The sequence below is a fragment of the Falco biarmicus genome, chromosome 12, assembly GCF_023638135.1.
Source record: "Falco biarmicus isolate bFalBia1 chromosome 12, bFalBia1.pri, whole genome shotgun sequence".
In the NCBI taxonomy this organism is placed as follows: Eukaryota; Metazoa; Chordata; class Aves; order Falconiformes; family Falconidae; genus Falco; species Falco biarmicus.
Window position 1 is genome coordinate 17178564 of NC_079299.1, and position 18326 is coordinate 17196889.

At 41.1% G+C, this 18326-nt stretch overlaps 1 protein-coding gene across 5 annotated transcripts in view; it reads left to right on the forward strand.

The window, feature by feature from the left end:
- The window catches only part of TTC7A (tetratricopeptide repeat domain 7A), a 172435-nt gene that overhangs the window by 90977 nt on the left and 63132 nt on the right, over positions 1 to 18326 (forward strand). The window lies entirely within an intron of this gene.

Genomic DNA, 18326 nt, shown 5'->3' on the forward strand with positions numbered 1-18326 from the left:
CCAGAATACATTAAAGGCCAAGGAAGCGAGGATATTTATTTTTTTCTTACTGATGTTAAACTTTATCAAATTAAGCTGGTAAAAATGTAACAAAACAAAAAAATCACAGCACTGCAGGATATATGTTTTCTACCTGCTGCTCTTCTAACTGGCTACAAACATTTTTTTCCATCAAATTCAACAGCCTCTCAGCAAATTTTTTTAAACTGGATTGCCAGTTTCTCTTGTGCATGACAGTCACTGCTAACAGTGTAATTGTCTGGGGAGGAAGTCACTGCTCGACTTGCTCAGTGCAGTCCGTCTACGTTCCTTCGCAGTTTTAGTGTATATCGTGAACAATGCTGATTATGTTTTCAGCACATAAACTGTGCCATTAAACCGTTGCTCAAGCGTAAGCCCTAATCAGCGTGAAAGCATTTTGAGTTTGTGCTTGGAATAGAATTTTCAAGCAGGACTGAGCGCAGAGCTGGTACTTTCTGAAGTGTAAGGCTGCAGTTGCGTCGAGGTTTTATATAACAAATACCTCGTGCCTTAGTCAGGGCCACTTGTAGTGAGAGTAACTATAGTAACAAAACAAAGTTTCTAGCTAGTGAAGGAGTATTTCCAATGAGCAGGACATCAGTCTTTCTGATCCAGCCCCTGAAATATGCTTATTTATCAGTTTTGTGTGCAAGGCTATTTTAATAGCTACTACTGTATTTTCAAACCTATTCAGAAATCTTATTTTGTTTTCTTTTGGTGTGGGTTTGGTTTGGTGGTGGTTTTCTGTTTTGTTTTGGGTTTTTTTTTTTTGCCTAAAGCCTGTGGAGGGACTTGCTCCTTTTGCCTTCAAATGGAAATGTTCTAATTATATTCCTGCTTTTTTAACTTGTTTTCCTAAAGAGATGGTGATTGTGCAGTTGGGCCTTTTATACCTTGAGCACTTTTGTTTTAAATCAGCCAATATTTTCAAGTCTTGACAGTGTGCTGTAAGTCCCAGAAGTAAAGTATCTGCAAGTTTCCTAAAAGCAGCGGGCTGGGTCGAGGCCGGAGAGGGCAGGCAGAGAGGAACCCAGCCATGCTGGGGTTGGCAGCTGCCAGTGGGATGGCGAGGACACGTACAGGGGGTATGACACACGGGGACAAAGCAGCAGCACTGCCACGAGGGTGGTGGCTCTGGGAGAAGGGCTGGTGTGCGGGACAGAAACAGATTGCAACGGGGACAGGGGCAGAGGATGCAAATCCATAGGAAGTTGCATGCCATCTGGGAAGGGACAGTTTGTGGCATTTAAGTGACGAGTATATAAATACATACTGTTTGTTTCTGTGTCGTGTATGCTCGCTTGCATGTGTAACAAGTGATAGCAGAACGAGTAAGGAAGGTAGTGAGGGATGCTGGAAGTGGTAATCGGTGTGGCTTAACCCAATCTGCACGTGTCAGATGGAGGTGCAGTAAAAGGCTGGGGTCTCGGCATGGCCCACAGGAATCAGCCTCCCTTGGAAACCAGGGAATTACACCTCTTTTAGGTTTTCACAGAAATCCTAACCTCCAAGTGACAGCCTGGTTAAATAACAGCAGAAAGAATTAGTATTCCGTTAATAAAAAGGTCTCGTAAAACTTCAGTGGAGAGCTTTTCTGTTGCCAAACCCATGTTTTACGAGGAGCAGGAAGACACTTTTAAAGGAAGCATGGCATTTGCTGAAGCAAGCTGAAAGCGCAGTTCTGGCCCCAAAGCTGTTGGCTGCGTTTGGACAGTATATGTCTGAGTTTCCTTATCCCAGCTTCATAAACTAAAAAAAGTGCTAGTTTTTAAAAAGATCCCTGACCCTCTCTTCTATTGTCTGTGAATAATTGCCTTTTCTAAAGTTCAGTAACTTTCTGTTCAAATGGATGAGACATAAATTCACATTATGAGCCTCCAATAAAACTGAATGCGTTACTGCACTGGAGGGGATTCTCCCATTCCATGTATTTCCTCTTTAAAGCAACAGTTTCTTGCTCCTACTAGTTCTCTAGCCATTTGGTGGTGGAGTATTTGGAGCACCAGGCAAGGAAACAGAGGTGTGGAAAACAGAAGGAAAAACAGAGTGAGAGAAAGCCAAAAATCTGTTCTTTGGACTTGAGGGAAGGTAGAAAATCCATCTGAAGCTTTTATGTAGCTTTATGGAGCTGTTCCTGCAAATCAGAAAATATGGTAATTCACCTCTTCTGCACAGTAAGATGCTGTTTGTCCACCAGCAGACAGGAAGCAAAAAGCTGTTCTTTTGCAAAAGCACCATAGCCTAGATGGTGTATAACCGTAGTAAACCATTTCAGTTCCAGACTCTTTGCAATGATAGTCTGTTTGAACTTCCCAGTAGCGCTGTGGTGCATCAAACGTTTTGTAAGCACTTTCCACACCAGTGAAATGCAGCTGTGATTGGGGACGAGTAGAACAGTTGTTTACCAGGGAATAACAATAGCATGTATCAGATTAGGAAAAATAATCAGCCAGTTGAAGTGGGTGAGATGGTTGGAGAGAGGAGGAATGTAGAGACCAGAGCTGGAGTTTCACCTTATCATATGAGCTAACACCTCTGTTCTTGTAAAAATGTGACTTAGGCTCCTTAACATCTTCAGTTAATTAAAACTTGGGTTTTACATTTCATTTAAAATAAATTGCTGATCCTAATGAGGGATGGGACGGGTATTAAAAAGGATGAATCTTAAGGGGACAAGTGTAATCTTGAAAGACCCAAATAAAAGCAATTTAGTTCAAAGTGTTAAGGAAAGCTGGCCAGATATGACTGAATCCACCTCTTTCATTTGGTGGTTGGAAAGATACTCATTTTTTTTACTCCCTTAAATCAGTCCTGAATTCCATAATAGAAACGTTCTAAAATTAGTAGAACTGCCTGGATTTTCCATCTTTACTGCACAGTTCTGGTTAACAAAAAACTCAGCTTTTGCCTTTCTCCCCATTTTAATGGATTCACAGTAGGGTGAGTTAAGGTGGGTAGGCAGGAAGTTTCAGGCTTCATTCTACATCACGTCAGTGCGTGTTGTTTCCCAGGAGCATTTAACATTGTGGTGCTGTATAACAGCTGTAATGGTACAGCAGTTTTTGCACAGGGTCTCCTGCATGACTGTGCTTGTGATTTGTGGACCACAAACTAATGCTTATGGCTTGGACAGGTTCATCCCCTGGATTCTCTAGGACAAAATTACCAAAACTGCAGATTGCAGTTCCCTGCAGGATGGGGGTAGTGTTCAAAACAGATTGCAGTACAGCAGCCAGCGTAGCTCAGGTTGCTGGATACAGGATCCCGAGACACAGCTGTAATCGCTGCTGCTAAGGTTGTCCCTTCCTCCTTCTGCCAGTGCACCGTGCTCATAAGAAGCAGTCATACGTGCTTTGTGGACTGGTCTGTGCTCTAAATTTAAGAAAAATTGGCTGAGGACCCAAGCAGAGATAGTCATAATATTTCTTTCACTCTTGTAATTTAGGCCTGCTTTTTGAGTAGCAATAATAAACCGTGGAATGACTCATTTGATGAGGTAAGTTGCAGTTTTACTTTTATTTATGGCAGCAAAAGAAATATTTGTCACATGGATATGTCCCGAGGCACAGCCCATGGGAGAGGAGAGGGAGAGTCCAGTGTCCTGGCTGTGTTTTCCCTGTTAGACAGGGGCTCTCACAGTTACACGGTTTAGGCAGGGAGGGCTGGTGTATCTGAACAGAGCCTCTCCTATCTGCTGCTGCAGATGTTGCCCGCAGTGAAGTGTGGTGTCTTAAGTCAGGATGGAGCAGTTTGCAGCAGTGCAGAGCTGTACCAAGCCACGCCAGGCTACCCCGTCAATGCGATTAGCTAGTTTAAAAAGAGGGGACACACATCTTAGACAGAGAGGTGAAATGTTTCAGTGGTTTAATCCATTTTCCAGGGTGGTCTTTCCTGGGTTAACTCCTACAGAACTGTATTACAGAGCAAACCAAGTAGCTGATGTGTTCTACAACTTAAGTAGTGTCTAGATAATAGCTTTTATGGACCCGGGAATTTACGTGCTACGGTTGTTGTGATGCAGTGGCTCTGCAAAAGTGGTATTTTTGTACTTGAGGCTTCAGTTGTCCATTGGCTGTAATCCTGAACAAAAAGATCAGAATTTGTATCCATTGGAAACAGCAAACTGGTTATACGAGATGGCAGTCTGAAGTACATGGATCTGCAGGGTTTACTGAAGCAGACTTCACCAGATTTGAGTAAATCAAGCATGTTATTATTTACAGTTGTCAGTGGAAAAATGAAACTGTTTGGGTAAGTGGAATCACACCAAAAAATTCTGCATTGAGACTGACTGAATGGCAGGTATTACCTGAAAAATAAATTTATACCTGGAGAGACCTGACAGATAGAGCTGCATAGAGTGGGAGAAGGGGATTGAGCAAAACTTAATGGAAGGCCTGTATATATATCAAATCTGCCAAATGTAGTTACTGCAGAACCTCATTATAAATAAGGAACAAAGAAAAAGAAAAACACACGGGAAAAAAAATCAGTCATGCCATAAGCAATCACAATCTGATGCATTAAGGAATCTGTCAGCTTCCAGCAGGGCTGATGTTTCTCCAAATTAATTCATTCTCTGTCTCATTCATGCTAAAAGTGCACTGCAGCTCACATGTCTTTGCTTTTACTAACTTGAGTGCCTCCAGGAGAAAGATGCCCTAGAAGTTTATTGACTGCCGTCCTGAATATTCTGTACAGGGATTGACTTCAAGGATGTAATTTGCAGTACTGTTTAGCCAGCATGTTGGATTTTGTGTTGCCATTTCTGTTGGAGAGAATCATTTGTGCAAGCTGATGCAGGGTTTCCTTGAACACCGGGTAGCAAACGCTATAGTTATTCCAAGTAAGGATATAGTTGCACTGTCCTGGAATTGTACAAGTGAAATATTTGTAAAGCCTGTGCAAGTGGGGTAGCAGTAGGCTGTGCCAGCTCTTTCATGTCCGCCACTAACTTTCCCTTCTCTACCAGCTCATTTCCCTGGGTAGCCACACAGAACAGCTCATGGCTGAGTCAAACACACGGGTTCTCTGTGTGAAAGCATTAATTCACTGCAGTAGCTGTGAGGAGCTGCCTCGCCCCATCAGCATTCTTGCCCACCCTTCCTACTTCTTTTCTCCAAAGACCCTTTTACATGTTAGATGGACTTGATACTTTCAGATGCCCTTGCCCTGCCCTCGCAGTTCTCATTGTAGCATAATTCAGGCCTGTGACTTGACAAACTCTTGCGAAGTGCTCTCATCGCCATTCAGCTGGGCATGTATATACTGAAGCTTTCATAGCTGGTGTCTCCATTTCTCCTCTGCTTGGAGTCATCTTGTGCTGAAGCCTGATGAACAGGGTAATTATTTGAAAAAGGATTACAGCTTTGAATCTTTTCCACTAAGGCTGAAGGAAGCTATTACTTCATCTTATATTAAATGGCACATGGTAATTTTAAACACCTTCTGGATTTCTAATGAATTAAATCAAATCTGTTCAAGAACAAAGAACACTGATTTTTATCTGTATATTTCAACAGTTTTTAAGCGCATCTCTTTATGACAGGATACTTAAGTTTATGCCATGTATCTATGGTCAAGGAAAATAAAAACCTCAGACCTTCCATGGATGCATCTTCGTGTTCAGAATCTGATTCAAAATGTCAAATTTCAGGTGCATGCTGTGTATTTGAACCGTGCTTCCTCTGGATGTCATTCCCTGAGGGAATTAATTATGGTAGGGTATATCACATACATAATGACAGGCTCTGTTAAGCCTTCTGGAGGCAAACTACCAATCAGGTCAGCAGAGAGCCAGAGCCCTTTCAGTTGCCTTGGAGTAAGGAGTTCTGCACAGTGACTTTGGGTATCCTTTCAGCAAGGTACTTGAGGAAAGATGTGGAATAACGATGCAAATACAAATGCTTTCTCAGTGTGGTGGGAATGGAGAACGCTCTACCTGTGGTTTGGATATGTTGGTTTAGAAAGGAGAGGGAATAGAAATCAGATTGTGCACTCTGAATTACAGCTGGCTTGCACGATGGCCTTTTAAGAGGGAAGGTAGAGGCATATAAATGCTAATGGTAAAACACAGGGCAGTTATGCTCTTATGCTTTCAGGTTGACATCTGTTCCTCCCCTTCAGACTTATTTCAAGGAAAAACTGGTACATGCTGCTAACTTATCAGAAGGCAGAGATTATAAATACACACTTCTGATTTATCCTAGTGTGCTCTGATCTCTTACTCTGCAGAGAGCTCTGTACTGAATTAAAAGAGTAAATATGGGGATTTCATTGTGTTCTGTCAGCAGGAGCGAGTGTGAAGGAGTTCTATCCAGCCTCTTTCTGTCCCCCTTCTTGGCTGAGATATAGAGATGCAGTTAGACCTCAGGCACCTTACAGCTCTGCTGCAGGGCTGCTCTGCCGGTCGCCTCTGGCAGCCCCGCAGAAGCCAGGCATTTCTGCATGGGGTGTCTCTCCACAAAGGAGAAGGGAAAGTATAAAGCTTTTCCCTGTGAAAGGCTGGGGCTTGCTATTCATCATCGTTTCTATTGATTTCTTTTTTTTAGTTGCTGGATCATTATGGAAGAACTCAACACGGTTTGGGGTTTTTTTTTGGTGTTTTGTTTTTTTGGTGGTGGTGGGTTTTTTTGGTTGAGTCACTGGGAATGTTTCAAGCATCTCTTTTTTTGATTTGCAGGCTAGAATTCTGCAAATGAGTGGTTTATTTGAAGGGATAAAGTAGGAAGTCAGCTGGTACAAGCTGATCAAACTGCGCTGACCCTGCACTTTAGTTCTGTGTTTATCTGACGTGCTCATTTTTAGGGGGTTGAGGGCAGCCTGCCTGAGCCTTTCTGACATGAAGCTCCACTGCCAGATCCCCAGCTAGTTGAAAAAGACGAAAATGCATTCATTTCAGCTGAACGGAGCTGATTCAGGGCTAGACAGTCAGCTGAAGGGAATGTTTAGTTCCTTTTACCTGTTTCATTGCAGCTATTTGCTGTAAATTTTGAAACAGAGTTCAATTTATAAAGCACTGTGGCATTAAAAATATGTAAAGGTCAGTGGCTGCTAACTGCTGGACTGTTTCTCAAAAGAAAAAAAAAAAAAAAGCCTTCAGGTAATCTGTGGGTGAAGACCCCAAAAGTAAATCCAAATCTACTACAAATCCTATCACCTGCAGAGTGCTGTATATAAATGAGACCTGTTTTTCAACAGTCAAGCATGTTTTATTCTATCCAGCATTTAAATAGTATTTGTAGTTTTACACTGAGGTGTGCTGTCAGGCTATTATTGAAAGAAGGCAAAATACTGCCATTTTTGCATGTTTACAATGTAATAATTATGCATTTTTCCCAAAGGATTTTCTTTAGTCACACATGCAATGCTTGGGATCTGTAATATTGTCATCTTTTCTCAGCACATCTGGAAGATCCGTCACATTGGGTTGTAATAGATATTGCAGAAAAATAATCCATTAATCTGATTTTAAGCTCAATCTGCCATGGATTTTTATTTATTTTTTTTTTTAATGTGCATATATTTTTTACCTTGAGGCTTTTAGTTTTTGTTGGCAGTTGTAATTGAAATCTGTTAGGTATTTCTGACAGGTTGAGAGACTGCTGATTTTTCTTTGTTACTCATAAGCAGTGACTCAGCTTATTTGAACAGTGTAAGGTGCACCTGCTGGAGTCATACATGCAACAGTGAAGTTAGAGTTTCCAGCAAGGCTAAGAAATGAAGCTTCATATTTAAAATACAGCCTGCAAGATCCTCAACTTTATTAGTGTTCAGCTGAACTGGGCACAGCTTTCTGCTAGGAAAACCTTGTGCTGAAGTAGTAGTCAAGGATGCAAGCTGTGGAACTGGGTTCTGTAAGTAGGCAGTATCCTTGCGTTGATGATGTGTATAACTGAGACATTCTTAGGAAGAAAATCTAAAGAATTATTTTATATTTAGTTGCATTTGTGCTGAGAAAACAAAAAATATTTAGGTTAAACTGAAAGGCTTGAGTGGCTGCACGTGTACCTTAACTCAGAGAAGAATGTATCTACATATATTGAAGAAGCAGAATTTATTAAAAAATACAGTCAGGTGGACTGTGCTTCCAGTGTTTATTTAAACCATGGTGACCGTTTTCAATATGACTGGAAGCATACATAGCTATTCACTATTATATCCTGAGTTTGATTTTTGTCTCAGAGTAATGCTTAAGGAAAGCTGTCACTGTTTTAGTTCAGCCGGCTGGGCTGAGATCTGTGGGGGTAACCCACACTGTGTGGGAGGGTAACAACATCACAACACGACAAAAAAGGCCGTCGTTGCCACAGCCAGTCTGCAGGATCGCAGACCTGACAGGGATTAAGGGCTGCAAATCCTGACCCTGCAGTTAGCTTTGTACAGGTTGAAAAGGAGCTATAAAGGAACTCAATAAGGAAATGTTGTGCATCTCCAAAATCACTGTCTGTGGTGAAAAAGCAATCCAGCACTACCATGAACACAATTTCGTCTGTCTGATTTTTGTGAGGCAGTGTGCTGCATTGAGCCAAATGGTAAGCACAGGTTTTGTTAGGTCAGTCGTGCCAGTGAGGGATTGAGCAAAACTGCAGTAGCATGATCTTCAGCACATCTGTCTGTTGAAGTACAGACCCGGGTCTGTATGCTGACTGCTAGCTCTGCGTTAAAGGTCACGCTCCTGTGTCTTCCTGCTGCTGTTACTGCGCTAACTGTGTTCAGCTGGCACTGGTGCTAACATAGACTGCAATTACATCATGGTTTTGCTTTGCAGGCTTAGACAAATATGATTCCTGCTGGTAGCAAAATACCCGTTTCTTTTTCTAGGATTTTCTTTGGTGAAGCCAGCAGTTTTCTATCTACTTACGACACCACAGGTTTGGTCAAGATTATGTGCGGGTTTTTTCTGAAATGAAGGAGCTTTTGTCTGTCTTCTGTCACTTCTTTCACTGCTTAAGAATGCCTTTGCCCATCATTTTTCAGGCTGGCATAGAAATCTGCTCCTCCATATCTTACTAAACAAGCTTATCTTACAAAAAGCACTGCCTCTGAACTGTTGTAAGTATATGGTGGTTTTCAACCAGAAAATAGGTTGAAACATGCCCCCACGTGCCTCAGGACCAGCATCCTGTAGTGAAATTCAGCAGTGTTTGGCAGGTTGATTTCTATCTTTTTCACCTCTGCTGAGACATACAGACAGTGAGTGCTAAATATCGGCAGACTCTGGCCCTTCCTGTGTTACTCACATTTATGCTTTGTCCTCCGCAAAGTTAAGGTATTAGGAGAGACTGTCATAATCCTTCTCATAAAGAGCTGGATCTACTATGGTTCTTAAGCACATGCTTAGTTTTAGGGAGAGGAATAATTGACTTCTTGTTGACTTCAGCAGGACTACTCATATGCTTAAAGATGAAGACCTTTTGTAAGTGCTTTGCTGGAGTGGTGCCACAACGGCATAAATTGTATTGTCCCAAAATAAATTGATAGAAACAGTGAGGTCTGTTTAACAGCATTGCGTAATACATTTCAAAACCAAAAAGCCTATTGTTTTTAGAACAAAGCCAAATTTTGTGTGGTTCTAATTTACTAATACAGTGAGGGGGTGCTGCAGTTTCAGACTGTTGGCTCCAAGTATCAGTAACACACAAGATTTCATAAATGTGTCAAGTTGGGTAGAAATGTTTTATTAATCCTATGGGGGGTTCTGCTATACTGTATTTCATTGCATAATTTATACAACCATAATAGGAGTATGCTATTGCTTTTTATTACCTTGACACTAGGTTAATTGGGAGGTATTACACTCTATTTTAAATATGTGAATCGGGATTCTGACACACCTTTCCAGAAAGAGTGTTCTTGGTGGCAGACTGAGGTGACTTTGGGAGGTTGATGTCAAATGTTACTGTATTAGCCAGAGTCCTGGTATCCTTTCCTCTAAAAGCTGCCTAAACTGCACTGGGGAGAAGCTTTTCTGAAAAATATTAACAGTACAGAAGTGTAAGTGAAGCATCCAGTTCTGCAGTCTTTGGGGATAGGAAGTATTGGCAGCATATTAAGTACTTCAGCTTAGTCCTGTTAATGCTCTTTTCTTGTCTGGCAGGATCTCAGCTCAGCAATTAGAGACCCTAGGCCTGGTTTCCTTTTCCATTTCTGTAAATCAAGAGTCATTCCAGTGGTTGTGACAGCATGATAGTTCTCAGCTCTGCCCTTCCAAATGAATTCCTATTTAATCAGGGTTGGCTGGACTTACCTGGGGGCACATCTGATGAAATTCTGAAGAATCAGGCCCAACAAAATGAGAAAATGTTTTAAAAGTGATGTCAGTTACAGAGGAACTCAACCTGCTTTCCTTCCTGTCCACAAATAACTCTGAAGTTGAGAGCACCAGTATTAAGAGATTAAATGTAAAGGATACGGGGAAGGCGATGATGAAGAGCTTAGTTCTCCGAATGCTTTGCAAAGGTCACTCCTGTTATCTGCTCTGCAGTTAGAAGAACTGAAGCACAGGGACCTGAAGTGACTTGACCAAGACTGGCTAAGAAGCCATGCAAGAGTGAGCACCATGGCTCTCCCGTGTCCCTAGCTCAAGCCACAGTATTGTCCACACTGCCACCACGGGTAAAAACAGTGGACCACAATTTCCAGTACACATCTGAGATGGCACTGACACTTGCACATTGTCATGTATGTGTCCATTTCCACCCACAAATGAGATACTGCACCACGGTCACCTGAATTTAAGTGCCAGGGCTCAGATCTGCTGGAGAAGCTATGCGCTGAACTCCTAGTAAATTCATGACTGAAATTAAATAGGAGGTAGACCTCTAAACTCCTAGCCTTGGATGCTTGAGACCTGGCCCCAGTTTTCAAATGTGCTCATGCAGTGTACAGTGCAATGGGGAGTACTCTGTGTAGTTGGAGTCTGTCAGAGGGAAAAAAAAAAATCACAAAATGTGGGGCGAGACTTGCAAATTAAACCTCAGTTTACCATCTTCTGAAGTGTTACAAGGGAAAGTCTAACACACTGTCCTTACAGAGGGAAATTACATATAAAAAAGTTGATGTAAACACTCTGCATAGCAACTCTAGAACCTTTTTCTTCAGGTTTTGCTGTGAAACTTACGACAATTATTTTTATCTTTATTCAGGTGAGATAGGGACTGAAATACCTAAGATTTTTGATGGTGCAAAATCATTTTATTGCCAGTTCCTCATCAGGGTGAGAGGAAAACAAAAACTTTTCAGGTGTATCACCACCCAAAGGATCCTATGTAACAGGGTGAGGGAACGGTTATCAGGTCTGCTAACAATTTGCTTCATTCCTACATCCTTAACAAAAACCAAAATACCACAAGTCCGGGATTCAAAATGAATGATCTAACTAAAAGAAAAGGAGACAATAATTCTGGTTGCCCCTTTTTTTGTGTGCCGCCTTTTCTTGGGTGCGACTAGATATGGCTTGATTCTGAAGAAAGTTGAAGACAAGGAAGACTTTCAGTGCCCCCTGCCCCAGCAGACCAGCATGCTTTTTCTTTCAGCAGACTATCTATCGGTTGTTGTTTTTCCTTCAGGTGACAACCTGCCTGGGTTTAGCGGATAAAGGGGGTTTCTTACAAGATCGCCTTCTGATGTAAGTGGCAGTTTCTGGATGGGCCGCATCCATATTGACTCACATTTGCCCTCTGTATCACAAATGAATCTGATGGACCTGAATGCTGAAATAGGAGTGTGAGGTTCTGCACTGGCTGCAGACATGTTGGTCTTGGGACATGACATTTGGGTCCATGCAGAGATACACAACTTAGTCTGTTGGCAGGACCTTCGCCTGACTGACGGGAGGCCCTTCTGCCATCAGGTATAAGGTGCAGCTTGCAGGAGGAGGCAATCCAAGGAAAAACACCCAGAGCCTGAGCCGTGCCAGTAGCTGCTCCTTTGTTTTTGCTGTGCAGTCTCTGACAGGTTGGGCTGCAGTCTTAGCTTTTGGGATCCCTTCCGTTTCCCTCCTACTCTATGAGCAAGAGCCGCTTTCTGGGTGCCTTGTGTGTGAGGCTAAGGGTAGCAAATTGTCTTTATCATGTAAACTTCTAAATAGCCTAGAATCCACCTCTCTAGAAGCTGTTCTCACCCTGTGCTATGCTGTTGCAGTCATAGTTGATGGAGCAACGTTAGCTGAATTGCTGTCATCATGCAAGACTGGGGCTCTGAACAGGACATTCTTCTAAAGGACAGTTCTTTGGACATGCTACCAGGCCTCTTGTTTTTATTTTTCATTTGTATTGGGCGGGTGTGTGTGTGTGTAAATGGGCAGGGAGCCATAAAAAAAGAGGATTGTATGTCTGTAAAAGTATATGATCAATTTATTTTTGTAGGGGAAGTGATAGATAACATGGCACAGCATGGAGTTATAAAAGGAGGTTGCAGTCAGCGTTGCTGGCATTAATTTAAGTAGAGAATGTGCCCTTAAATGTCAGGAGACTGCAAGAAGCACCGAGTTATTTGAGAAGACAGCAACTTTGATCTTGATTTTATCAACAAAAATGCAGGCAATTAACCACAGCTTTTTAATTTTGCCAGTGTTTTTTCTTATTGATAATGTGACTAGGGCTTTAGCAGTTGCTCTAGGAAGGTTAATGAAACCATAATGGTTATGGTGAAAGAGTATACATTAGCTAATTGGCTTGTACAGGTGACTCACCACTGAAGCTAAACTCAGCAACTGATAAACTGAGCAGCTAATTTGCTGTGAAGATACTACAGCTGCAGATACGCTGTCCTCTCATACTGGCAGATGAAACAAGACCAGACAATCTGGGTTATGAAAAGAACACAGGCTGCAATCATGTTTCTGCTGTATCAAAATGTAACGAGTGGCCATTCTTGATCAAACTAAGGGCTTCTCTGGTTCAGCAGCGCATCTGGTGAATGCACAGGGAGAAGCATGTAGAAACACAGCAGCAGGGTGATCCTACCCCTCATATATCATCCCCGATTCTGTCAGCTGAGTGGTTCAGAGGCTTTTGGAGCTAGAGGTTCTGTTAGGTTGTGTTTAATGCCCCTGATAGGCCTGTCATCCGTGAATTTATCTAATCCCTTTTTGAACCTATTTATGTGTCTGCTTCAGAACATCCTGTAGCAGTTTTGCACTTTACTTTTGTGTTGTATGAAAAAGCACTTCATTTGGCATTTCAAATCCACTGTTTGATTGCTTTATTGGATATTTCTTACTTCTTTCATTGAAACAACACAGACCGTTTTGATTTCCTGATCTTCTTCGTGCTATTAATGATTTTATACATCTGCTCTCTCTTCCCTCAGCCTCTTTTTCAGGCGAAGTTTGTTTACTACCTCCATATATCAAAAACATCCCGGAACTTTGATCATTCTCCTTATCTCCTCCGTCCTGTTTCCTGCTCTGTTAGATCAGCCTATGTCCTGTATCCACCTGTATCCTGCTTTTGCATCTGTTACCTTAAAGGGGAGGAAACTAATTCAAGAGTTCAGTGATCAAAGTTTTGGGGTATTAATCCTTGGCTCCCAGTTCCTCAAAGACTATCCTCAGGCTGTCTACCCATCCAGGTTGTGGCATCCCCCTGTTTTTCGTTGGAGCTGGTGTGGAACATTTATCTGGGTTTCGAAGAGGTGGGAGGGTCAGCTGGTCTCTGCTGTCCAGTGCCACTTGGATGCTGCTCCAGCACCCCATCAATCAGTCATTGGATAAAGTGCATTTGCTGTCCTCGGCGCTGTGACTAGGATTCTGGTTTCTCTCTCCAGGCAAATGTCTGTAAACACACACAAACAAACAGGCACATGCATCCTGTCATTTAATGAAACAAAGTACACATATTAGTTGCAGAAGTTCAGTATCCTCATGCTAATGTACACAATTGTCTCTGTGAATTGGGACATATTGCTGCTGCTTTTGGTGTTTTGTTAGGTTTCCTTTTGTATTCAAAATCCAAAATAACCCAGCAGCTGTGTGTGTCGGCAGGCAAATCTGGGTAAATAATGAAAGACTTTGGGGAATGATGGCCCTGATCTGGTAAAGCTCGAAGATATGCAGATCTCTGAGCAGCTGCTGACAAGCTCTGAAAAACTGGAGGGGTTGTAAGGAGCCAGTTAATGGCAAAACATATAACTAAATGACTACGTAATACTCATTATTCCTAATTTGGTCTCTCAATCTTGAAAGGAGTGGAATGTGTTATTGTTTGTTATAGTACTAGCATTATTTATTGCTTGTCAGATGATAAGGCACAGAGATCCCATTGTGATGCTGTATAAATGTGTAGTTAAAGGGCTACATTTGATACTAAAAGCTCCATTTTAAAGCAACTTTTTAAAGTCCCAATAATTAACTGATTAATAAATGCTTATATAGTCCTAGAGCATCCATAAAGTAGTCAATAGGCTATTACTAAACGTAGCGACTTACAACTTCTTCCAGAGATGTGCTCATAAGCATTTATAGTATACCATATGCGTACATGAAGCCGTCTGATAATAAGTATTAACTATTAAACCTAAGGAATTGGATTGTCAATGATAGGAAAGAGCTGCCTTTTTTCATCATGGGTAATATTAAAGAACTTACATGGCTAAATGCTCAGCCTTTAAGATTAGAAGGCACTCAGGAGGGCTGGGTAGGTGTTTTTGGCCAGGCCTTGAGACATGGTGAGTATCAGCAGCTCAAATCAGTCTTCATGAAAACAAATATTGAACACCTTCTGAAACCAACCGAAGTAGCTTGCTTGCTACTGAAAATTTGCATAGGCCTTCCAGTATTCCAATCCTTACTTTGTCAATGCATGGCACATAAAACTGATATTTATCATTTATACTACTGGAATTTTGATACCTGGGAAAACTAATTTTGAATTTTCAGAGCTTCATATCTCATCAAAGTCAACTGTATGCAGACTTTTATTTCCCAGAGTTAAAGTTACTGTGATAGATAAGTAAATTTGCTTGTAAAGGGACGGTACATCAGGGAATAGAAGCCTTTTGCATACTGTTCACATGCATGATAAAAGAAGACCTCTTCTGAGCAGGAGCTTAGACTCTGGTGTCAAGAGTGAGCAGTGGTTATATTCCATTGTTACTGTCCTTGAAATTATACAAATTACAAGAATGGTTTGTGGATTTTTCACTCTCTCTTTCTGTGCCTATGTAGTAGCAGTTTGTATGTTTGCTTTAGCCCAAATCTGTTTTCATTTTCAGAGGCTAACAGAATTACCAACGACTGTATTAATAAACTTGGGGCTATTTTTATATGTTGAATCTCTTTAGGAGCTTGCTCTGCTTAATACCGCAAGCATCATACAAAAGTACAGTAAAACGATATTAAGAAAATATAATAAGGTGAGATCTGTGCATACATAATTTTTGTTTATGCCCGAGAGTTGTGCACAGACACTGATATGACACAGTACTCATTAGATTTATTTGTAGGAAGAGTGCTGTCTCGGTAATAAAATGATAAGCTGAAGATAAGTGATACTACATCACTTCAGTGGTTTTCCTGTATTTTTATTTGTCTGGTTTTGCTGTTAAAAAACTTATTAGAAGCTGAGAAATGCAAATAATGTATAGCACAGCCTAATGTTCTGTTTGTATTTCCATCTTCTAATTATCATGTTTAATTGCATTGTTTACTACTGCTGTCAGTATGGTTTGATTCCTTTTGCCCCTTACATTCTTCCTATTTGCCTTTCGGTTTGCTTCGCTATATCATTACATGATAACGTGAGCAGCACTATTCCAAAGGTGAATTACCACAACAGCTAACAGTGCATGGTATCTCTGGGATCTGGTAGTGTTGCACCGCAGAGACAGTTGTTGGATTTGCATGTGGGGGTTTTTTAACCTTTGTGTGCTGTATGACTAGTGATAATGTTGTGCTGAGCCTTTGTTATGTTTGTGCGAGAGATTTGCTTTTTTCCTGTTTCACTAGTTGTTATCTCTCTCCTGAGATGGAACATTGAGTCTTCATCCGAAGTTGAATGTAAGCAGTAAACAGCAGAGTGATGGAGAGAAGAACTTGATGTGTTTGTCTTTTTAATGTTTAAATACACTGTGTAGTGATTGTAATTGCCTGCTGATAACTAAGCTGTCTGTATGCCTACTAATGTGAAAGGGAGAAGGAACCCTTACTATAACCCTTATGTGTATAACAGATTCTTCTTTCCTATATTTTTGTATTTCATTAATATTGGAGTGGTACCTTGCAGCGTTCAAAAGCATGGAGTTATTCAGGGATGTAACAGACTGTTCTCGAGGCTTCAGGCTCTTTGACCACCACTCCTCTGCTGCAAGGAGGATTGTACAGTGCTTTTGCTGGTCTTTGATTTTTAAGGTTTATAGTGGTTTAAAAAAATACTCTGTATGCTTACAATAGCATAGATTGTTCAATGTGCTTGTTTCTTGGATGAGTAGAATATTTTTAGTAGAGCAATTGCCAGAATGAAGGTGGCGATGCAGTCTCACCCCTCTGCAGAGCGCAGTCCGAGGAAGCTCTCTCATAAGCCTTGCATCAAAGCCATAGCTTCTGTTTGTGGATTACCATTCCTTTCCAGATGTTGTCCTTTCTTGCTGAAAGGCTTTAAAGACTACAGAATTTACTGGGCACACAATGTAGTTGCTGCATAGATTCTTTTCTTTGATAGTTATATGTCTGCATTTACTTACACATCTCCATTTGACTGGTTTCAGCTTTCAACAAATGCTTGGATTTTCTGATACCTTTTCTTTTAGATCAAAGACTCAATCATATACTTCATGTGGGTGCTTGCAGTCTTGGGCAAAATAATTTCTTCCCTGCTTCTTAGTTAAACCAAATAAACTGAACTTCTGAGGGCTACAGAAAAATGTCTTTTATCACAGGCTTAAGATCACCTGCATAATCTTTCTCTGAACCTCATCCCATTTTTAGGTGTCTTCTGGAGTTAAAGAGCAGGAACTAGAAACAGGATTGTAGTAAGAGTCTTGCTGATGCTGTGGACAGGAATAACCGCATCTTCCAGCTCCTACTTGATTGTGCTTCTGTATATGGATGCTAAGGGTTGCTTGACCTCTTAACTGGATTGTTGTTCAGGAACTTCACATTCATGAAGCTATCTTTTATAACACCATTGCACTCCGGGGTATAACCTCCCATCTCTCTAGTGTTATATCTGTTCCTTGCTCGTAGGTGTTTGATTTTATATTATTTCGCATTAAAACAAGCTTTGTTCCTGTGAGCCCAGTCAAGTAAGGGATACAGAGCAGCATGCATCACCGGCCAGTTCCCATTGCTAACCAGTCCTTTGAATTCAGTCTCGTTTCTATTAAGAGTGTGTTGACTGTGATATTCTTTGTCCCAGCAGAATTTTTGATTAGTCCATGGATCTAACCAAAAATAACTACCTGAATCATCATAAGGGCACTCCCTTTCAGTTAGGGGGTCAGCATCTCTGAAAGCAGGGAATGTTTTTATTAGTATTTGTTTTGCTCAGATGAGTAACAAGAAAATCAAAGGTAAACATACAGTAGGGATATAAAATAGTAAAGGACAAAGACAAATTCCCTTGATTATAAAACTTGATCTTTCTTTCCTAGCCTAAGTTTGTGCCTGGGGAGTTTAGTTGAATGCTTGTCCTGTGAGGTCAAGCTGTAGCAGCAGCCATGAGCAGACTTCCCTATAGCAGTTGATAGAGCACGCACACCCATACAACCCTCCACCCAGAAACCCACTAATGTTTGTTAGTTCAGAATGGGACTGCCGTTTTAGTGCATTTTGGTAGATATGCACCACAGAGTCAGCTGCAGATTTCTTATTACTGCAAATGAAAGATCTCTTATTCAGCTGCAAAGTTTTCTCTAACATCATCTATGCAGTTGCCTTTGTCTCTTTCTGAAGTTGTTTGAATTCCCCAGGAGCCTGCAAATCACATTGACAAAGCAGCTTTTAGGATTTTTAGCATTCAACTGTTAAGGTTGTGTGCATGTGTGTATGTGCTATACAGTGGATTAATCACTAGCCATATTGAGCCAATTCAAAATGTGTAGATCTTGGACTTCATGAAAGCATCAAAGCAGATAAGTAAATTTACATTAGTAAATAAGAAATAAATTAAATCATCTTAGCAATTAAAAAAAACCCCAAAAGTGGGTGTTGTGAAGGATGGTGTTAAAAGCTACACTAGCAGCAAGAGGTAGGTTGTGTCATTGCCAAATCTGTCTTCTAACCTCTGCTTGACCTAATACTGCTGAATTCCAGTGTTCTATGCAAGTACATATTCGTATTCTCTAGGTATAAGAATAGTAGCAGC